Source organism: Rhinolophus sinicus, linkage group LG01, assembly GCF_036562045.2.
Source record: "Rhinolophus sinicus isolate RSC01 linkage group LG01, ASM3656204v1, whole genome shotgun sequence".
Taxonomy (NCBI): Eukaryota; Metazoa; Chordata; class Mammalia; order Chiroptera; family Rhinolophidae; genus Rhinolophus; species Rhinolophus sinicus.
Genome location: NC_133751.1, coordinates 7,327,874 through 7,351,333, shown reverse-complemented (window position 1 = coordinate 7,351,333; position 23,460 = coordinate 7,327,874). Strand labels below are relative to the sequence as shown.

Below are 23,460 nucleotides of genomic sequence, written 5' to 3'. Positions count from 1 at the left end.
CGTGCTCACCGTGCCCCAGGGACACTCAGGGACTTAGGGCAACGTGGCCCCTGCTTTCGGAGAGCTCAATGGGTGAGTCAATACAATTATGTAGGACCAGGCCTGGGAGGCAGGGGAGGGCCGTAGGGGTGGGGCGACAGGAGCTTGAGCGGTGACCGGCCGCCCGCCTGTCTGCAGACCCAGGAGGCTCCGGAGGAAATGACATCTGAACACAAGAAGGAGCAGGAGTTCCCCAGGGAGGCAGGACGGAGAGGGACCAGTGTTTCAGGAGACACCAGTTAGGGCAGAGGCGGGAGGACAGAGAGGAAATGAAAGAACTTGGGGTGGGAGACAGGACGAGAAAGAAGGGGGCCAGGCAGGCGTTGGGTGGGGAGCTTTGGAAGAAGAGCATGAGGAGAACCCAGCAGACGGCTACCATCTCCCAATCTTCTGGAGTGTGGGAGCTGGGACTTCCATGTCTCTCACACACACACACACACACACACACACACACACACACACACACACGATGGAGCAGCACACTAACAAATTAGAATTCAAAAGAGGGGAAAGGTTACAATTTGACGTACTCTTGGAGGGACGAAAGGAATATTTACAATGCATTTTGTATGTGATAAGTTCCATTTAATTAATTAACCAAATCTTGCAGCAACACACCAAAGTTTTGAAAGGCAACCCTGTGCCACATTTGACAACTTCTCCCTGACCTCACCCAGACCTCATCCTCGCTGACCACGTCCACAACCCTGTCGTTTGGCCAGTGCCACTAACTAGCTTTTGTTCTGTGGGCCTCGGGCTCCCCTGTAAACAAGGGAGCTGTGACTTAGGTAAGTGTCACCTTGACACTTTGGTTACTCTCCAGGGAGAACAGGGCCCTCCAGGACCCCCTGACCCACTCATTGCCAATAAGCCCCTGAGGAGGAAGGTCTCTCCCATATAGGAAGCAGTCTAGGTTACCCTAGATATCGAGGCGAGCTTCCGGGCAAGCCTAGCCTCTGGGACACACACAGGTTTACCTCTGCACTCTCCTCAAATCACTAGAGTGACAGGAAAGACAGAAAACCCAAGGAATGTCCCCAAGGACAAAAAGGTCGGGAGAAGAAACATCAGGCGGGAAGAGAAATTAGTATTTTGAAAGGTGAATGGACAACCGGTGTCTGACTTAGCAGGAGGGAGAAAGATGAACCCTACCTGCTGGAACGGGCCCAGGGAGGGAGGTCAGTAAGAAACAAAATTATCCTGCCACAGAGCCGCAGGAAGGCTGGGGAACTGAGGCCAGAAAGGCCGGGGAACTGTGGCGCAGGCATTCTGAAGGTGGGAACTCAGGAGGACTGGTTGAGATTGTCCAGGAGGGGTGGGACTCCCAGGTCCCCTCTTCCAGTGCACGTTTGTTCTCCACCTGGAATGGTGCGCTTCTCGCCCTCGCTCTGAATGTCTGCTCCCTGCCCACCCCTTCAGAACAGACGTTTCTCTCTGACCAGTCAACACAGAGAGACTCCTAGCACTGGAGCCCGCTGAGGGCAGGACAAGCTGAAAACACGCCTGTGAGCAGGGAGACAAGCCTACCCCCTCTCATGGCATTGCATTGTGGTGCAGTCTTGGAGGGTGGAGGTGTTCCTAAATTTGCAGTTTGCAAGTTATAGTTTGTCCCCTTTCAAAACCGGTGAGCTGGCTGCTTGCTCTTCTCACATCTATCTCCACGTGTTAACGTGCTCAACTGCCTGTTCTACCCTTGGCAGGGGTAAGGGAGTCTTGTGTAGGGGCCTGCAGCAGAGAGAGTGTGGAGGACGCAGCAGAGAACTACCCAGTCTCCTGGGCCGGATTGCGTCCCAGGGGAGAGGTGTGTGAAGACTGAGCACAGACAAGGTGCCTTCAAGGTCTCGTTCAAGGTATTAGCTGCCCTCACTGTATGGAGGGCTATACTGCCTCACCCCATCAGCCCTGGGGTTGGCCAGTGACGTGGGGGTGGAAGTGATGCGTGACGTTTCTGAGCTGAAGGTTTAAGAGCTATTTCCGGGGTGCACAAGGAGTACACCTTTATAGCTGTGGGCATCTACAATTTGAGGGGTTGTTTGTTACTACAGCATACCCGTAGCAAAAGCTGACTGCTATAGCCCCAGTGACAATTGTAGCCAGGATCGTCAGGACAGGCATTGTCTGTCTCCTGCATGCAATGAGCATCCTTCTTGGTTCCTCAGAGACAGTGAACTGGGCCAAACCTGAAGATGGCACCCTTGGCCCAGACGCAGCCACCTTCACAGAGAGCACCAGTACTGGTGGCACGAAGAAGCACCTCCCTCTAGTGGATTGTGGGCCGCCGATGGCACAGGAGGCCAGAGTGAGAGGACACAAGTAGGACTTCTCCTTCGGGGAATTCCAGCCGTACCCCAGGACTCTGCAAGGCATGGGGTCCCGTGTAGGGAGGTGGGCACGATGAATGACCAGGTAGAAACTGGGCCTCGGTTCCAATTACTAAGCTTTGTTCTCTCTGGTCTAAGCCTCTCTTTACACTGTGCTTTTTGATGCTGGAACAGGGCTCTGTGGATTCCATTGCTTTGCCATGTGTCTCTGTCATGCTCGGCCAATAGGAAGCCGCAAGGTTTGAGGAGGGTCTAGGGGACTTGCTCCTTCCGGTTTGCTCTTCCTGATGGCATTGCTTTCACCTCGGCAGCTGCAGTTGGTTCCTGATTCTTCCATGCTCTGGGGACCAGGCTCATTGTACCCACTCAGAGGAACAGCACTGGCAGACAAGTACCCCTCCTCAGGGCTCTGAACCCCTAAACCCTGGGTCCCTCTTTCAAGCCTCTATTCTGATAAGCCTTCCCTGTCCTGTTTTCTGACTGGCCTTGCCTGGTACAGTGATGCTGACACCTCCTTGCGGGAGGCTGAGGACACCTGAGAAGCATGGATAACTTCTCTGGAAGGGGAGCCTTCTGTCCTAAGCCCCACAAGCCAGGGACTGAGCCAACAAGTAGTTGTTGGGCACCTGTTATGTGCCCCAATTGTACTGGGTGCTGTGCAAGATACAGGACATTTAAACTACAGTCCTGCCCACCAAAGAGTGCAGAAGGGCTTCCTAAGGCCACATGCAGATCCAGGGAAGGAACAGGTATGAAGGTCAGAACGGTCCACAAGTTCACTAAAGCTTCTCACAGGCTGATGGGGCTTAACCCAGCAACTCCAGACATCTTCAGGGAAGATAGAGGTCAAGGGTAATCTGTTCAATTTCCTGAGGGAGAGACAGAGCATATCCCTTTTCCGAGACAACAGAGTAAATTACAGATGGCCAGGGATTGTGTCCTATTCCCAGGAAATGGCCCGTTTTTTTTCCCCCCAAAGAGCTCCCAGAATGGCTAAAATTTAAAGGATTGACAATTATCAAGTGTTGTCAGAGATTAGAACAGCTGGAAAGCTCACATTGCTAGTGAGGGATGTACGTTGTTGCAACTGTGGTGGAAAAAGTGTGGCAGAGTCTATTCAAGCTAAGCCTGCACACGGGCTGTGCCCTGGCAGTCCCACTTCTGGACACGAGTACCCGTGTGCACCCAAATCCATGTACAAGAAGGTTTACAGCAGCCTAATTCACAATCACCTGCAGCAGAAAACAACCCAAATGTCCATTAATAGTTGAAAGAGTTTTTTTAATTGTCTGAGTCATACAACAGGATATAACATAGCAGCAAAAAAAAAAAAGCAAACTATTTCTGCAGGCAATAACATTTCACAGACATGATGTTGAACAAAAGCCATACCCCCAAAGAGTACATACACACTGTGTGATTCCACTTATGTGAAGTTCAAAAACAGGCCAAGTTGATCTATGGTGATAGATGTGAGAATAGTTACTTTTCAGGATGTTATTGATAGTGGGGTGGGTGAGAGAGTGGGTGGGCCATTCCTTCCTGTCTGGCTTTGTGAACCAAACATGAGACCCCAGGAGGGGTGTCAGAGTTTGACTGTATGCACATGGGTTCCATATGCATGACCTAGATCCATCTTTCACCCAGGCTGAGTCTGGGGAGGCCAGAAGAAGTTCTCCACATTGAAGACTCAGGTTGTCACAGCGCTTCCAAGATAGCACAGTGGCAAGGTGCAAGGGGTACCCACACAGCCACACAAAAAGCCCTGCATGGTGGAAGCTGTGCGCAAGGATGGGGTCCATGGCCTTCGTAGAGGCTGGCTCTGCCAAGGCTTGTGGATGACAGTTCTGTGCCAATGAGGGCAATAGTGAATATGTAATGAGCATTTTCTCCTCCTCAGTCTAGCATTAATGGCACTGGGTACCAAGTTGATGATGCCAAAATGTGGCTTTATCCTCAGGGGACGGAAGTAGTTTTACAGAGCTATGGAACCAGCAACATCTGAAAACTGCTTAAGGTCTCTTCTCTCTAGAAGACTTTTCTTCTGCTTGGGTCACAGAGAATAGCATCCCTGCTCTCTTTTTTTCTGTTAAAGAATCTGTTTCTCCTTCTTCTTTCCAAGTCTCTGCCTGTACTGTAAAACTAAAGCTAACCAAATGCAGAAATAGGGGAGAAATCTTGAACCCAAGGAAGAGCAAGTTTGGACATGCACTTAAATAAGATGGAAGAGAATATATATGCAAACAAAAGGGCAAAAGGAAAACAGAAACGGCCAAGCAGTCAAGGGTGACAAGCAGAGGAGCTGAAGAAAGACTGAAATGAGTGGGAAAGTGATGACAGACAGCTAAGCAGAATCACGGTCACCGGAGTTGTAGCGGTGGGAACCCAGGTAGAGGGTGTGTAACCTGGGCCAAAGGAGGCTTCAGGTCCCCCCACTTATGGAAGCCCATAAAGCAAAAGGAAGTTGATGCTGACCACCAACCCTGAGCATTGGTGATGCCTGACTCAGTTTACATGGCCCCCCTAATCTGTCAGCCCTGCCAGTCTCGTGGCCTTAGTCTCAGTTAAAATGGCCCCAGCAGGACACGTGTCATCCCCACAAAGCTGCTATCAGCCTGCCGCAGGGGTGAGGCCTGAGCACCGCCTCCATTGTCCCCCTCTACGAGGCGGGAGCTGCAGCAGCTCTGGCACCCAGGTCTGGCCTGGCCTGAGCCACGAAAGTTCTAGCAACTGATAGGAGCTACGGGAGGATGGAGTAATCTTTGCCCAGGAGAGACAGAGGGAGGAACCAGTAGATACATAGTTGCCCCACCTTCTTTCCCACAGGCCTCCTGCCCCAGCCACTTCCAAGCAGCAGTGGTTAAATACGGCCTCTCGTGAGATGCGTCCCACGGCCACGCAGCCATGCTCCCCTGAGAGACTGTGGCCAGCTGGGTAATACAACACCTTATATTTCCTTCCCTCCTTTATGGCCTCAATTCTTTTTCTCCTTAATTCTGGTTTCCTTGGAATTGCATCACCACCACCCCAAAAAGTATTAGCATACAAGCTTAGCTACAGGCTCTGTTTTCTAGGCTACCCCGACAGCCTTGCCCCTGCAAAAAGGCACCCCTCAGCAGAGCGCCGAGGGGATGTACACTGCAACAGAAACTGTAATCTCAGTTATTTCCTGCAATGGATGTTAGAGACACAGTCTCCGTATTCATTTCCTGGGGCTGCTGTGACAAATTACCCCAAACTGGGTGACTTAAAACAACAGAAATTTATTCTCTCACAGTTCTGGAGACCAGGAGTCTGGGATCATGGTGTCGGCTGGGCTGCATTCCCTCCCCAGGCTCCAGGGTAAAAAATCCGTCCTTGCCTCTCTGGCTTCTGGCAGCTACTGGCAATCCTGGGTGTCCCCTTGGCTTATGGCCACATCTCTCCATCTCTGCCTCCATCTTCGCATGGCCCTCTCCTCTGTGTGGCTGATTTCCTTCTGCCTCCCTGTTAAAAGGACTCTGATGGCATTTAGGGCCCAACCCAGGATGGTCTCTTCACCTCAAGAACCTTAATCATATCTGCGAAGTCCATTCTCCAAACAAGGTCACACTCACAGGTTCCAGAGATTAGGATCTGGACATATCTTAATGTTCCCATTTCCGGTGCTGTCTATGGCATAAGAGGGATCCCACCTTCAATCTTTATGTCAACGTGTGTTCTTTCTTTCTTCGGAGAAACAAAAACAAACAATCCAATATTTGCTGAGTGGAACAGCTCACAAATGGATGAGCTGAGCTGGCTGTGTGCCCCCAGCTTACGGTGATGAGATTCGCCCACCCAGCCTCTCCCCTGCCTCTCCACCAGCTCATTTCAGCTCCTTGGGCCCCCAACCCAGCCATAGCTGGAGTGGAACTGTCAGTGCCCCATTTAAAACCCATCTGTGAGAGGCTCATAAATCACACCCTTGGAAAACTCACTCCTCATTACAACCCAGCAGAGAACAACTCTGTTCAGCAATTTAAATAAATGTGAGTGTGTAGTAGGTTGTTTGTTTTTTCAGCTGGGGTCATATGTAAGGGGATTTTGCATCATATTCTTTCAGCTATGTGTGTCAGTAAAGCCAGGAATAATTGTAGGCATTTCCCCAAATGGAACCATCTCTATTGTCAGATTAAGCACGTGGCTGATGAACCCTCGGCGGGAGTGGGGGACCCTGGGGGGTGGGGGGTGGAGGGGCACAGAAAGGCTCAGAATCCCAATATTCCACCCCTGCTGACCCCGCAAAACAACTAGGTCAATGTCCCAAAGTCTACGATTAGAGTTTCCTTCCTTTGGGTTTGCCTCTGCTCAAAACACTAACAGTCTGGAAAACACGGTTTTATTTGTACATGTATCCTCGCATTTTCTCAGAGCAAGTGTTATGGTGGGAGTGTGAGGTAAACCTTCAGGTAGGACAGGAAGTCACCACTAAGGCTGAAAATGAGTCATCAAAAGCAAGGCTGAGTGTGGGCTGTGGCTGGAGGAGATCCTTTGTGACTCCAATTTTATAGGTGAACTAAGAAGTACCAAGGGCCTGCCCTGTGTCCGGGGATGTCTTCTCCCCCACGTAGATCATTTCATTCACTCTCACACCGGCCTGTGAGGTAGGCACTGGTGCTCCTCCATGAGCAGGGTGGGATCTAAGAGCCTGTACATATATGTCCATTTGTCCAGTCTACAGAGACACCAAACAAGTGACCAAAGTGTATGCATCCACAGAAAGTTAAATTTAAATCTTGCAAAAGAAATGTGTCCAGACCATGACAAACTAAGTGCTTTGAAGCTGGCTTGCTCCACAATGAGCTCCCAGACATGACATATTCCTGAAGGTGGAAAAGATTTCCAGAGACGCCACAAAATAGGCAGGCAGATACAGACAGACATAGTAAAGCTGAGTCTGAAAGGGGGTTGGGAGGGAAGGAGGAAGATGGGGTTTACTACGCTTTTTTGGTCAGAAGCTGAGCAGGAATCACCAAGGACTAGGGCAGTAGCAGGCTGAAAGGCAGGGAGACGGGACTGGAGTAAGTAGGAATCTGAGTGGCAGGAACAGGCTTGAACCTATGGTGACAGGGACAGGGTGAGGCTGCCCTGACATAGGGTTCCATAAGAGGACCCAAATCTGAGATTCTTACTCTAGAAAAAATCTTCAAAGAATTCTGAGATGATCTTGGTACGAAAGACGCAGAGCTTCCTTCTCTACTGGCAAAAGCAGATGTGACTCCTCTTAGGAGGAAAGGTTCCCCAAGTTAATTTGCAAGAATCCCACAAATTAAAATAAAGCATGACCTCACAAACAAAAATCAACATATATTTGGGAAGGCAAGTCACTATGGATGAAAGCTAACAAGCTAAAGGAACAAGAAACAACAACTTTAGATCCCCAAGAACTATTGATGCTTTTATGGTAGCAACGGCATGCAGAATAGTTAAGTATAAAATGTCTAGAGAAGAAAGGATTCACTTATAAAGATGAATAAACAACAGGAAACCATTGGGCATGAACTGGTAGAGTCAGGGGTAAAACCAAATGGAACTTCTGAAAATTAATAATATGACTGTCAAATAAAAAATCCAATAGGTAAGTTAAACAGTAGATTACACTGTTAAAGGGAGAATTAATGAACTGGAAGACATATCTGGAGAACTTATCCAGAATGCCTCAGAGAGGGAGAGATGAAAATATGAATAAGTATAAAAGATATGGAGAAAAGAATGAGGAGGTCTACCACAGGGGTGGGCAAACTATGGCCTGTGTGCCAAATCCACCTGTTTTTGTAAATAAAGTTTTATTGGTATACCACCACAGTCATTTGTTCATGTATTACTTATGGCTTCCTTCGCACTACAATAGAGTTGAGTAGCTGTGACAGAGACTGTATGGCTTCCAAAGCCTAAAATATTTACTCTCTGGTCTTTATAGAAAAAAGGAAAGGGGCCTACTGTCTCCAACTTATTTTCAAATGATTCAGAGAGCGAGAAAATGAATAAAAGATAAACAATTGGTGAATCAAGGTAAGGGGTATGTGAGCACTTCTCATACTATTCTTGCAACACTTCTTTAAATTTGAAATTATATAAAGATTGAATGTTACAAAGATTCATTCATTTCATTAAGAGTTCACTTCCACAAAAGTTTGCATTTTATGGTTAAAAAATGTGGTTTTACTAGAGGAATAAATGAACTAAAAAGCAAAGTAACACAGAGGCTCAATAGTATCTACCAGAAGTAGATTACAGGGTTAATAAACCTCCCTAAGCCTCACTTTCCTTATCTGTAAAATAGACTAATACTTTTTAAAATTTGTAAATAGTTCAGTATGTATTTCTAAAAGAACTATTTGAAAAGTAACTATGTAAGTACAATATCATTATCATAATTTAAAAAATTCACACTGATGCTTTGATAGCATCAAATATCCAGTCTTCACATTTCCCTGATTTTTTCAGACACTTTTAACATGTGATTTGCATGAATTAAAATGCAAACAAAGTCCCTGTTCGCATGAGGTTGATGTGTCCCTTAGTGTCTTTTCAGCCACAGGTCCCCTCCCCCATTCTTCCCTTTTTTCCTTGCCTTTTATCTGTGGAAGAAACTAGGTTGTCATTCCTATAGTTTCCCATATTCTAGATTTGCTGGTAACATTCCCTGATATCTTTTACCATGCTTTTCTGTCCCTGTATTTCCTGAAAACTGGTAGTTAGAATGTCTAGTTAGGGACTGAATCAAACACAGATGTTTCTTGGCAAGACAACTTTACAAAGGATATATACACCCTATGAGGAGGCATGTACAATCTCTGAATTATCCTGAAGGTATCTCTCGCTCCCTAGTTCCCTCTCTTTCTCTCCTTGCCCCAAGGTTAGCAGCCATTGATGATCAGACGATCAGTGATAAAATCCATAATTTAATCCGAGGTTGACATTTTGTATGTCCTAATTCTATCCTCCCTTCGTTGATATTAGACTATTTCTATGGAGATAAAATTTCCCTCATTAACTTTTTGTTTACCCTTAGATATATTTCTAACGTTGTATCTACAACATTTCATAATGTGATTTACTATTGTTCTTCTCTTTCACAACTGAATCCACAGTTGGGCAGTTTAATTTCCTGGGGTGTCTGGTTGAGCCTACAGACCCAAACTGTCACAACATCTAATGATGCCTTTTCAATTCTATTGTGTTGCATTCATGAGGTCTACAATTTTTCTTCACTTTCCACTAATTTTTCTAAATGAATTAGGGAAGGATGTAATAAAAGATTCAAAGAATTATGCAAACTTTGAACAAGTACTGAACAAGCAAAGAACGCAACAATGTGGGCAAGCAGGAAGCACCACAAGACAACAGGTCCAAATGGTCCTTCATCAGCTTAATGTGCACCTGAGGCCAGGTGTGATGGGTCATGTACAGCGTATGAGTAGACACTGCACAAAGTCAAATGCATGAGAATCAGGGCGTCTGTGATCTGGTCATGTTAGGAGCACAGACCCTCTGAGGTGCAGAGATCTGCTCCTGAGTCATGATTCTGTGCTCTGCTGGAGTCTTGTCCTCAGTGACCCTAGGGCCCCTGCAAATATCAGCTGAGATATTATTTCTCCTTAAGCACAGGTGTTTCCCCCTCAGCATGGAACTTCCTCATTTCCTACCAGGATACAAGGAGGAAAAACTGGTAGACACGGACACCTCTGCGATATGCACTTCCTTAATCCAAGTAATTGATATTCAACCTATCTGTCTTTCAACTCAGACTATCTAGGGACATGCAAGTATTTTGTTTATTTTATGGTTATTACTACATGGTTTTATAGTCTTTTACCATTTGACATTGAGAGTCAAACTCATGTATAATGCAGAACTCTGGGAAAATTTGATTTATGGGATAGAGTGCTAATACATTTAAGGAAGAGCTCACAATTCTCAGACTGGACTCAAAACAATGGAAATTCTCTCCAAGTAAATGTGTAAGTAGTGAATCTCTATAAACCGAATAACTCACCAAGTATGCTACAGGAAGGGAAACCTCCCTGAGAGAGTAGTCTTGGCTCTGGCTCATGCTCCTCCTGACCCATTAAACTGTACAAGGGCACAGGTCATTAAAAGCTAAAATTAACACTTCATAGGTCTTGCCAGAGAGTTCTTATATCTCCAATGGGAACCTTCCATATTCTTGTGGCAGACCAACATCCATTGGTGGTGCCATGGGAATTAAATAAGAATTGAGTTTTCTGCCTTGTTTTTTTCCAGCAAATGCCATGTGGGCAGCCTGTAAGTGCCATGTGATAACTCCACTGTGGTCACAATGACTCAGCAAATATTTACTGGGCGTCCACTATGTGCCTGGTACAATGCTGGGTGCTGGGGGTAAAGAGGTACATGGGACACAGCACATGCCCTGGAGCCAGGAGATCTGGCCCCCTTGACCAGCCCAAGTATTCACTGGCCATGTGGTTTGGGGCCAGGTCTCAAAAATCATGTAGATTCTAGGCACTGGAAGAGTTCCTAGTGAAAGCAACACTCTACACCAAGTTAGTAAGAGCTGGATTAAATCCCAGTTCTGTCCCTTACCAGCTGTGTGGTATGAACCTGTGGTCATTTATAAATGGCCAGAAAGGACGAAGCAGCAGCTGAAATGGGAGAGTGATAGGGACATATGAGGGAAAGCACAGGGTTCTAATTTCTTCCTCTTTTAAAATCAGTTTGTAACTTTCACATAGTTAAATATAATAACACACACTTCTAAAGTGTACAGCTTGATGAGTTTTCCACATGAATCCCATGTAACTGCCACCTAGATCAAAATGTAGAATATTTCCAGCACCCCAGTACATGAAATTTTTAAAGTGAAATTACCAAAAGTCAAATCTCAGGACTTAATGTCAAGGTTACCACAACCAGATCTACCTGGCTGCAGAGTCACTTGCCAAGTAGAGGACATAAGTTACAGTCTCTCTTCCCATCCTTCTGGTGACCAAAGGTACCACTTACAGACTGGTCGCTGGGGTACATGGAGCCTGTAAATCTGGCTTGGAACAGAGTTTTGATGTTCACTAAGCTAACTGGCCAATCCAAGGATGAAATCTACAATCTTGTCCTCTTTGTAACACCAAACTCAAAGTACTAGTTGAGTACTACCCAGGCCAATATTTCCTTGTTGTAAAATGTATTGAACATTTATCATAAAATATTGCATGACAAAAACGAAGTTGGAGGGATATAGCAGCATTATGCATAGTAGCCAAAAGTGGGAAACAACTCAACTGTTCATCAGTGGATGAATGGATAAACAAAATGTGGTCTATCCACACAATGGGATATTATTCAGCCATTGAAAGGAATGAAGTACTGATATACACCACAACATGGATGAACTGTGAAAATGTGATGCTAAGTGAAATAAACTAGACACATAAGACCACATACCATATGATTCGATTCATATGAAATTCCAGAATAGGGAAATCCACAGAAATGGAAAGTAGATTAGTGGTCACTTAGGGCTGGTGGTAGAGATGAAGGATACAGAGTTAATAGCCAATGGGGTTTCTTTTTGAGGGGATGAAAATGTTCTAAAACTGACTGAAATGATCACTGCCCATATCTGTTGACCAGTATACTTTAAATGACTAGTATACTTTAAATGGGTGGATTATATCGTATGTAATTATATCTTAATAAAGCTGTTATTTAAAAAGAAAAAAAATGAAGGCAGTGAAATGTAAATTGAACAATTGTTCATAGATACTCACTATCAACACTTTGAAGAATATCCTTCTGGTACTTTTCTATATACAGTTTTGTTGTTTTACTTGATTGCGATCACACAATATACAGAGTTTTATAGTACTGGCATGATTTCCAATGTACAGGAGTCAGGCTTTAGTTGCCAATAACAGAAGTTGCTTGAGCTATTTTAAGCAGAGAGATTTAATGGAAGACTTTGGTGCTTGCAAAATTGTTGAAAGAACTGGAGAAGAGGCTCTTGGCTGGATCTCCAGGGATAAACAACACTGCAGAACTGACCAGCCAGGGCAGCTGCTAGCATAGCCAGTCAGGAAGGTGGGGGTCAGGAAGCTGCCACTGGAACTGCTGAACCCCTGGTGAGCAGTGATCCAGGGACTGGAAAACTACCACTGGAACTGTTGGCTTCAGACCAATGTCACTGGGACCTCTGTTAACATTGCCCTCCCTAACATACCCACATGCATACACATTATGCCGACTAGCAGAAATCACAAAGCTCACAGAAGTGTGACTTCCACTTTACTCCTCAAATAAATGCATTTAATTGGCTACACTGAAGTCATTTCAGGAACCCTAGCTGCAAGGGAGTCTGGAAAATATGATTGCCACCTTTCCAGGATCTGTACTCTAGGAAGGTATTTGTCCATGTTGTTCTAAAATTTACAATCTTTTTAAATACCTGTATAATTTTTCATTGAATATATATAATATATATTATACGTGTAATATTTTATTTATATATGTATAGTATATATATATAATATACATATATATGAGGTCCAACAATTAAATTTATGAAGTTGTTGCAATGACGTTGCTAACTTTTTTTGATATCAGAGGAATTATTCATTATGAATTTGTACCAACTGGACAAACAGTTAACCAAGTTTACTACTTGAAAGTGCTGAAAAGGCTGCATGAAAAAGTTAGACGACCTGAACTTTTTGCCAACCATTCATGGCTCTTGCATCATGACAAAGCACCAGCTCACATGGCATTATCTGTGAAGGAGTTTTTAGCCAGTAAACAAATAACTGTATTGGAATACCCTCCCTACTCACCTGATCTGGCCCCCAATGACTTCTTTCTTTACCCGAAGATAAAGGAAATATTGAAAGGAAGACATTTTGATGACATTCAGGACATCAAAGGGTAATATGACAACAGCTTTGATGGCCATTCCAGAAAAAGAGTTCCAAAATTGCTTTGAAGGATATTGTAGGTGCTGGTGTCAGTGCATAGCTTCCCAAGGGGAGAACTTTGAAGGTGACCATAGTGATATTCAGCAATGAGGTATGTAGCATTTTTTCTAGGATGAGTTCGTGAACTTAATTGTCCGACCTCATATATATCAACACTTAGTTCATCAACTCCCACCCATTTAGGATAGTTTGATATTAAAAATATTAATATTCCAAAGCTTACTATTATCAATACTGCTGTGGTGATAATGCCAATAATAACAGCTGCAATTTATTGAATGTTTCCTTCTCCCAGGCAGTGTGTTGTTAGGCCCTTTATCGTCATTATATTTGTCTTTCATTTTTAACACTCATAAGCTCCTTAAGAGGTAGCTATTATCCCATTGTACAGACAACAAAAGTGAAGGTTAAAGAGAAGTCAAACCTAGACTTGACACCAAAGCTTGCAGCCTTAACTATTATACAAATACTCATGGAGGGGAAAGGCTTTTTTCACATTAGAAATAATTTCAATAGGACAAATAATCAGAAATAGAATTAGTGGTTCCAAAGCTGTGCACATTTCTAAGGCCCTTGAAACACATTAGCAGGCCAGACCCCCCAAGTCATTATGGTATCAGGACTGGCAATGCTTCAATGGCAGGAACTCACTTTTATCATGCGAATGCCTCGCAGGTTGCCTGGCACACTGTGGCCACCCCATGAATGTTTCTTGAATGAGTAACAGTGTTTGTACAAGTAGGAGTTTATGAGAGCTCTGCAATTCGAAGAAATGCATTCCTTTTGATGGGTAAGATACAAGCTGCTTAGGTTAGCCCAGCTCTAGACTGCACGTGATTGAGTGCCTGGAACAGGCAGCCCTCAACCTGTTTGTTTTAGCCACCTTCACATGTCAGGTGACTCACCACATAGGCCCCTGAATCAGTTGACTGTGAAGAGGTCTAAAATGACCTAATAAGTCACGCCACAGCTCATCTGAGTGACCACGCACTGGCTGGATATCGGGAGGATTTTATATAAGTGCAACTGCTTCCATTTGGATTATTTAATAAGTTAACTGCCCTATTAAATGATAATTTTCCATATAAATATTAGCAACTGACATATATTGTCATAGTCCGCCAACGCCTAAGGAAAGTTAGACTGTAAATCCAATGCCTTCAGAAGTTACATTAACCAGTACAGGCCCCTAAAAAGCCTTGATAAGCCCTGCCCTACTTCTCTACCAGGAAGAGGAAGCAGCAGTGGTACCCACATAACTACCAGCTGAAGGACTTTGTATTGCTAAGACCTTGGGACCTCAATGTACTGCTTTTCCCTGCAGAGCAAAGTTTGGTGGCAGGATGGTGTTCATCTTGGGAATTTCACCAAGATGACAAAAGACCTGTTGAACATCAGTTGGCCTATAACCAGGTGGGCCTATGTTCTGACGGGTTCTTCTGTCTTTCGGACTCTATCATGTGGGGTTTCCACAATTTTTATGTCCCCCAAAAAACATCTTAAGATTTTTAAAGATACTCCTATTAGTGCTACCTGACCTACCTGTTGGACAATACTATCCAAGGGTCTTTAAAGGGATGGTTTTGCATTATCAATATAGAAAATACCTGGAGAAAAATCAGATATCCTTCAGCTAACGTCCACCAGACTGCTGTCACATCTATGAGGCTATAGCAGGTTCTGCTGACGAGGTCAGAGGAAGGCTGGGAGGCAGTATTACCCAAGCAGACCTTAATAATTTTAGTTATTCCACATGGCCTAAAAACATGCTGGAACATAACATGCCATAATTTTTCTGGTGATTTCTATGAATCACTTTTTAATTATGAAGAATGTTTTTAGAGACACTCCTGAGAAATGTTACCCAAGGTTCTCTTGACAACCATCCCATAAACCATCTAAAGTGTAGCAGCTTCCATGGCCAACACAGAAAATCAACTTTAAAGCATGGATTCCTAAAAGATCCATCAGTCATCTTTGCTGAGAACGAATCTCACGATTTACACATGCAAAGGGTCACTGAGACATTTAGATCAACAAACATAACTAGAAAAATACATTTACTGTCAAATAATATTCAAAGGACTTTGTAAAATATAAATTTTCTAACTTCACTTGGAGCCTTTTTTTTCTTTCTTTCCTTCTAGCTAGTAATTTTCTCTGTGTGTCTAAATAATTGCTTTCCACCCTCAACGGAAGGTTTTCAGCCTCTACAGGATCTGCTATGTCTTTGGCTGGAAGGATCCTTCCCTTTTGGCTCAATCCAGGCCACTCGGATATTAAAATGTTTGTGCAAGATACTGGGCGTGAATTTCCATTTCTGGAACTTACTTTCAGAATATTCAACTGCTGGATCTCAAACAATCAAGTAGGGTCCAAGTACAGTACTCTTAAAGAACAGATGGGCGGGGTTGGCCCTGGAATTCCAGCAGTTTTTGCAGGTGCAGCTCTCCTGGCTTCCACTTTCCTTCATTTGTCAGAGTTGACAGCTTCTCCAGAAATCATGGTGTAGGCATCAGGCTAAATAGAAATAGAAATAAGTCAATTAGCTTTCAAGGGCGCACCCTGTATGTTGCTTAAACAGGCAGGTATTTTCTGGTGAATTACTTTAAGTGGAGTTCAATAAACACTAAAATTATTTGTGCATACGAAAAAACGGCGCTGATATTTTTCCTTCTTGGCCCCCAATTATCCAGGAAGTAAAGCAAATTCACATACGAGCTTTCCAGTACTCACTACCTTGTTTAAAGTGCTCACAAAGTGTTTGAGGCTGTCGCTTTCAGGACTCCGACACAAGTGGAACGTGGCCCGTTGCCTCGCCGGGAGCAGCTATTAATCTATCCGTCACCGAACCGTGTTCACCTCCGCGGTTTTCTTTACCCCGACGCCTGCCTGTATTAACTCAAAAGTTAGATTTCCAAGTATCCACCCCTGCTGTTCCCCTATGCCCAGCTCAGGGCCTGGCAATCGGTAGGAACTCTCCAAAGTGAAACGCAAGATTAAAAGTAGGTTTCTCACAGCACCATAATAAAGCAGTTTAATTGGCTTCGACCTTGGGGTCGCACGAGTCCACCCAGCCACGACCACACTCGCACCCTGGCCACCCCTCCCGTACGTACAGAGGAAAGCGACGCGAAAACTCCCCTGAATGTGAAAATCTGCACGTCCAGCGAGCAAGGCGCCCGCCTTGTTCAAAAGCTTCGAGAGGAGAAGCACAGAGAATTCCGTAGTCAGGTGAAGTAATAGCCCTGTCTACATCGCAGGACGAAAAGAGCGTGCGTGCAATCACCGAGGTTATTTTGTTTCCGTCCTCTACAAAACGAAGACAGTGCTGGAGTTGAGGCCAAAATGATTTCTAAGTCGCACAGTTTGAATTGACCCTGTAGCTTATCAGCCAACCAATGCTTTTGCCAGGGAAAATATTCTTGCGTGGAGAAAAGGGGCTAATTTTAAAAGTCTTTCGTTGTATACGAAAATGTTCTCTACCTCTCGCGTCCTCCGCCGGGGTATTTGCTCTGGCATCTGGAAGGAATTCTGTCTCTGAGCAGTTAAAAGGGGGCGACGGACGCCAGAGGGGAGTTGGACCTTCTTTCCCAATCGGGGACCACGCCGGGGGTTCCTCTTCACCGCCACCTCGGTTAGCTAAACTGCCAGCAGGAAAATTCCACCCCGGCCCTGGGCTGTCTACATGCGCGCGAGCTGGCGTCGGCTCAAGGGGCTTTGGAGAATCTCAAGTGAAAGTACCAGCCTCTAATTCCCACCACACATCCCCCCACCCACTTGCACCACGTCCCGCTCTCTCCCGCCAGCCCCATGCGGTCCCCAGTACTTTAAACACACAAACCGGTCACTTTGGTCCCTACCTCCCAATTGGAAAAAATCGGGGGCGGGAGAGCGGAGCGGAGGACGAGCGACGGGTTTGGGGGAGGATGGAGGTGGACACAAGGTCCGGGGACAGCCCCACGCACGCAAGTGAGCGAGCGGCACGCACAGCTCCGGCCCAGCGCCGCAGCATGAGCCCCAGCACCCCGCACGCCCTGCGCACAGGGCGCAGTGAGGTTCCCCAGTATACACTGCGCCTCCGCGGGGAGCGCTGAGCGCGCGTGCCCTGGAGCCTCCCATTCCCTGTGCACTGCGCCCCTCACCCCGTGTGTACTGGCAACCCCCTTCCGTACGCTCTGGGCCGCCGGAGTTCACGGAGCCCTCCACCCTTCCTGCTTACTGAGACCCTCCTGCGGCCTTGCGCATTGCGCCCCCTTCCGCCACTAGCCCAAGACCAGCTTCTAACCCCGCGGGCGATCCCGAGACTGCGCGCTATCAAAAGGCGGGAACCACACCGCAAAGTATACCCGAAATAATCCCCTTCGGAGCCCGCAGTCAGCCCCGGGAGTAGGTCAGGAATTCCTTCTGTGGAATTAAGATCTCTGGCGACGGGGAAGCCTGACGCTGGGCCCCTTCCGGCAGTCTTGTCCCCGAGTGTGGCCCGCAGCTCCCACAGCCGGGTTTCCGCCCAGGGCGGGAAGGACTGGCTAGGGTGGCCCCCCACCTCCTCGGTGCCTAGCCAGATGGGGTGTCGGTCCCACAGGCATGGGGCCCGGCCGCCGCTCAGATCCGAAGTCCGGCTTTGGCGAGCGCGGAACTTCTGTCACGGGACGGCCCTGTGCGGTGGGTGTCGCCTCCTTCTCCTCACCCAAGGGCGAGTGTGTTCCCGGAGACACAAGTCTCGGGAAACCCGTCTTCCAGGCCGGCCTTTAAAAGAAAACAAATATATATATATATATATATATATATATATATATATATATATATATATATATATACATATGTCTGTATATACACATATGTGTGTATATATACATATGTGTATATATTCATATATATGTTCATATATATGAATCCGCGCGAAGCGGGAAGATGCTCACGCCCCGCGCTGGGGCGGTGGCGCGCGCTCAGGCCGGGCTGGAGGGGCAAGTCCAGCCACTCGCTTGCCAGCTGGCCTTTCCGTAACTTTCTCTACTAAACTTCCAGTGAATTAGCATGCCTCCTCCTACAGATTTGTTTAGATTCGGGAGAAGGTGCCCCAACGTTCGCTTTGCTTTGCAAAATAGCCCCCGTATACGAATTAAATGAAACGAGTTTGCGTCTTGAAAGTACTATACTAGTCCCATATTATAGTCAGCCTTATATTAAGGGTTGCCTATTACTATTATTACCTACTAGGAAAAAAAACTTAAGTCCACCATGTTTGTGCTTTCTTTGATATGCAGAAATATTTGTCTTGTAGATAGGTTTTGTGTGTTTTTTAAGGAAATTTTTTAGTTGATGTTTTTGAAAGGCGGTTTGTTCGCCGTCCTTAATGAACTAGTTGGTTTTCAGATGACAAGGCGGTGTGTAAACGATAAAACCACTGAGGAACTTCAGCGCACATCAGACTACCAGACTCCTCCGGCTCAAGGGTTTCCAGACGCAATCCCTCGCTCACTGGAGGCGAAAAGCCGGGCTTTGCCGGGGAGCGGGTGGGCGGCCTCTCCCTGAGCCGGGATTTTGAGGCCATGTTTCCGTAAGCGGGGCCGAGAATCCTCCGGGAGAGGGCAGCGGGAATTCCATGCCGCCGGGTCGTTGGAAGGGTGGGAGGAGGTCGACGCAGGACGCTCGCTCCACTCTGTCCCGGTTGCGGGTCCCTGGCTGGTCCCTGAGCTCTAATCCTGAGCGCGGGGTGCTGCCAGCACTCCCCCGGGATCCCTGCCCTCCCCGGAGGACACTGGATGTCTTTATGCCTTTGGGAGCGGCGCGCCGAAGTCCCGGCACCTTCTCAGAGATGGGGGAGAAAGCGAGGCCAGGCTTGGGAGGCAGGGCGGGAAAATGCAGAGGAAAGGGCTACCCTCTCACCCCCAGGTAAAATTAGAACTTTCCCGCCGCGGTTTACCCAAACCAAGAGCAGCTTCGGTGGCTCCCTGGCCCTCGCTCAGGGACCTTCCTAATCACCATAATTAATTACCAGTGGCACTAACTGTTTTTGCGTCGCCTTGAGGGAGGAGAGAAGTAGGCAGCGGCTATTCCATTCCTTGGACAGGAGGCACTGCCGCGACCAGCCCCCGCGAGCCCCCAATCCCAGAACCCGAAGTGTGCTGGACAAACAAGTCCGAGGGGAAGGACATTGCTCTTTTCGGAATCCCAGAGAGCAGAATCAGCCTGGAGCAGGGGTGCCTCCTTCCCGTGCCCGCGCCACCCCCGAGCTGAACCAGGGCACCCCTCGCCCAGGGCCGAACGCTCAGATGCAGAAGAGCCCCAGGAAGTACTGCACGACGGTCGGTCTGCCCTAGTTACTGCCATGTAATCAGATCAGACAGACGCCCTCTGATCAACCTAAAAGCAAGAACTTTCTCCAATGTAGTGACTTCCACGGAAATGATTTATTAGAAACAAAACAAAAAGATAAGTTCTCTCCCTCTGCGACTTGGGAAGGAGTGAGCAGAGCCAGTCACTGTCGGGACCTCTCAAGGAATGAATCATTATGAAATCTGCTCCGGGTACCTATAATTACTTTTAACAATGAGTAGTAATATAGTACTTCTCTCATCCTTTCTGGGAATAGCCTGACCCCCAGAAAAATTGGTGATATCTCCATAGGGCTTACAGAAAGGAAGAAGTGGGAAATCGAGGCACTCTTTGGGACAGGTCAGACTGAAAAAGGGTCCCAGCCATGAAATAGTCATAGACGTGGTACTACTGGGCGCAAGCCAGATTTCTGGAGAAACCATATCGTGCTAATTGCCTGTGTAGATCAGGGCTTGTAAATCGAATGAGTTCATATCTCAGCCGTCCTGGATTTTCTGTTGCTTCCGCTTGCTCCAGCGGTTGAAGTTCTCCTTAATCACCACTTCAGAGAGGTTCGAAACTCCCTTCCCCAAATTTTGTGCTAGGGATGGAAGGAGTCCTCCCCCACCCCAGCCCCCATCTCTTTAGTGACAAAGTCTCTTATCCCCGTCTGCCACAACAGCAGCAGCCTCTACAGGAGCCCAACCCTGGTGGAATATCTGCGCGTTTCCCCCTGGATCTCACGCGAAGACCGGTTTCCGCGGGGGATGGGCCTCAGGTAGGCGCTGCCCGCGGCCTGGGGAAAAACAGTTGCGGAGCATCTGAAGCGGAAAATCCAAGCAGATGTGGGGCGGTCTGGGCCCGCCCCTTTCCTCTCCGGGCCTCAATTTCTTCCAGATCAGTTTCCTAATGGAAAATTTCTAAGAGGTGGTGGGTAGGCGGAGGCGTGCTCAAGCGCCTCTGGGCGCTCCCAAGAGCGCAAAGCAGGACATGCTGGGGATGATGGCGCCCTGCAAATAGGCCGCACGCTCGAAGCTCGCCGCCTCACTGTGTCAGACCCCTCTTCCCAACTGCCCACTTCCTGCCCTCAATTTTCCATCATTCCATATTCTACGGGTTCTTTCCAGGCCAGTAGGGGAACCGCCGGTCCTGGGTGTTGTCCCGGAGTGGGAACTCGTTCGTTGCGTATAAGCCTCTCCCCTGGGTCTGGAAAGGCCAGTCTCGATACTCTGGGTGAGGCGCTCGGCTTTAGGTCCAAAGCATAGACCAGGAGGGAGGTACTCCCCGCACCAAAAGCCCAAGAGCGAGGGACACGCAGCAGGTGCCCCAATCCGAGGCCACCGCAGTTCCGCCTGATAACTCCAAACAGCACGTGTTTAGTGCATTTCCCAGTTTACACAAAGCTTCTAGCCTGTAGATGTCTGTGCTAAGTGTCCTGCTCGGAGATAAAAAGAGAGCCCTGGTATGGCCCTAACCAAGCGCTGGGCGGAGGGGGCGGAGGGAGGGGCCGGGGAGGGTTCTCACTTCACTATTCCACACAGACATTACTATCCTTCCCACCTGGGAAACTTTGGCTGCGCCCAAGGACTTTGGGTACTTTTGGTGGTGCAGTCGGACAGACCAGGTCACCTCCGTGTGTGTGTGTGCACGCGCGCGTGCTGAATGAATGTGTTGGGGGCGGGATACAATGCCCGCTTGGGCGTTTGCTGGGGCAGGCTTTGGGCCTGAAAGTACCCTACACCACACATCTGCGAGTCTCCAAACACGCCTCTGCTACCTTTGAAACCATACGAGTCGAGCCTGCCTTGCCGGGGCAAAAACAGCGGCTGTCACTGTGAAAAGCCGGTAGCCAGATCCCAAGTACGCTTTCCACAAAATCTTGAACTTCGGTTTGAGAAAAGTTTCTGTATCTGTTTCTTGTCGAGTTTCTCCCACTTCCACTTAGCCATGTTTCTGCGATCTGGGTAATCCCTTTCAAGCCCGGGAGGAATTCTCCCGAGTCCATAATTGAGGATCGGAAATCTGGGGGTGAGGGAGCGTTAAATCCTCCCCAAGCTAGGGAGGTGCAAGAGCTCACTCGGGGGCGGCCTGCGCAGTGGCGGCGGGGCCCAGCCCGCAGTCCCTTCTCTCTCGGAGGCCCTTCTCCCGGAAGCCCCCAGCCGACAACTGTCCACGCAGCCCCGCGCGGGATTCGGAGCAGGAGGGCGGGCCGCGGGCGCTGCGTCTGGGCGCCGCGTAACCGCGCCGCTAGCGCACTGCTGGAAACGGAAAAGCGCTCGTGGATCCGAAACCCCAAGGGAAAATACCGGTTCCTCCGTGCGCCCGGTGTTTGGTGGGGAGTCCCCGACTTCGAAGCTCGAGCGGCTTTGTGCTTTCAGAGCTCCAGCCCTGAGAGCCAAGGTCAGGGCTTTAGGTTCGGCAGGGTGCGGGACCAGGTGAGGGCCCAACCGGGGTGTGTGTACTGTCCCTCCCACCGAGGGAGCGACGACGCCTCCAACAGCCGTCAAACTTCTGACCTTAAGAGGGATCCTTGCAAAATATCCGGAGAGCCCGCTACGAAAAAGTTGATCGTAGGCCCGGCCCTCCAGGCTCGAGGGAAGGAGAAGGGTCCCGGGTCACCATCCAGCTGCGAGCGCGCGGAGCCCCAGGCTCCTCCCTGGCCGGAAAGTGAGGTAGCCCCGAGAACTGAGACCTTAGCGCGGGACCCGGTGGCCGCGGCTTCTCGCCTCCGGGCTCCAGGTCAGGCGCCCACGGGCCCACAGCCCTCCAGCCTTCGGTACAAGGCGGAGGGACCCCCAGGACCCGGCGCCCTGCGTCCACTGTTGTTGCCCTCTGACCTCGAGCGCCAGCGAAGCTGTGGTCCATCCCGCGCACGCGTCTGCACGGCTTCTGAAGGGTTCAGACTCCTAGAAGGGGTGGGGGCTGTGCGACTGCGGCAGCCGGATGCAAGGAGGACCCCACCCCCGGGTTGCAGGCGCGGGGTGGGTCGGGGGTGCTACAGGAGGGCTCTTGCCCTAAGGGAGAGCCCGGGACACCCCATGGCCTCCAACTGCGCCTCCCTATTCCAACTGTCTCCTGTCCCATCACCTTGGCCCCCATCAGTGCTCCCCAGGATCCTCGCGTGGCGATCCCTGTATCTGAAGCGCCCTCCCCAGCCCGTATTCCCCCAAGTTCCGGCTCCGCTGGGTCGGGCTGTGGAAGCCCAGGCTGGGGGCCATGTTTCCGCCGCCGCCCTGGTGGAGGCCTGGCCTCTAGGCTCGGCTCTCCGGCCCCCTCTCGTTACGGCCCGCGCGTCCCCGCGGCCTCCAGCCCCTCTGGGTAAGACGCTCATCTCCTTTCGCTCCCAGGTTTCCAGGAGAGAAGGGTCACTTCCGAGTCTTCCCGCACCCTTTCCTGAGACGGGGGACGGGGGGTTCCAGGATTCTTCTCTTCTGGCCTCCCTGCATTTGGCTCTCGGACCTGCGTGTGATGGGTGAGGGCGCGGGATCTGCGCGGGCTCGGAGGACTCGGTCATTCCCCGAAGGGCACTTGGACAGCGGGACGCGCCACCTCCCCGGCCCTGGAGCCACAGAGGAGGACGTCTCGGGATCCCTCTCTTCCTCCTTCTCTCCTCCCCGCCGCCCTTTCGAGCGCCCAGGTCACGAGACCTGCTCGCAAGAGCCGGTCCCCGCCGCGCGCCGTGTGCACTCACCGCGACTTCCTCGAGCCCGGGCTCGCGCCGGTCTCTCCTGGGAGAGTCCCTGGAGGCAGAGACGCGGAGGCGCGCCTGTAACTCCCCGGCCGCTGCGCGGTCGGGAGGCTAGGTTCGCCGCCCC

General features: G+C 48.8%; 1 long non-coding RNA gene across 2 annotated transcripts; it reads right to left on the bottom strand.

Annotated features, from left to right (window-relative positions):
• Positions 1–2,428: 2,428 nt before the first annotated feature.
• On the bottom strand, positions 2,429–23,425 carry LOC109446663 (uncharacterized). 2 transcript variants are annotated; one of them, XR_002137249.2, is made up of 5 exons: positions 23,337–23,425; positions 17,677–18,076; positions 16,067–16,219; positions 15,659–15,847; positions 2,429–6,068 (listed from the first exon to the last, which is right to left on the bottom strand). It is a non-coding gene; the product is annotated as an uncharacterized LOC109446663 (long non-coding RNA). The 2 variants fall into 2 exon arrangements; XR_012493941.1 differs by lacking the exon at positions 2,429–6,068 and having other exon boundaries at positions 12,908–15,847.
• Positions 23,426–23,460: the final 35 nt, after the last annotated feature.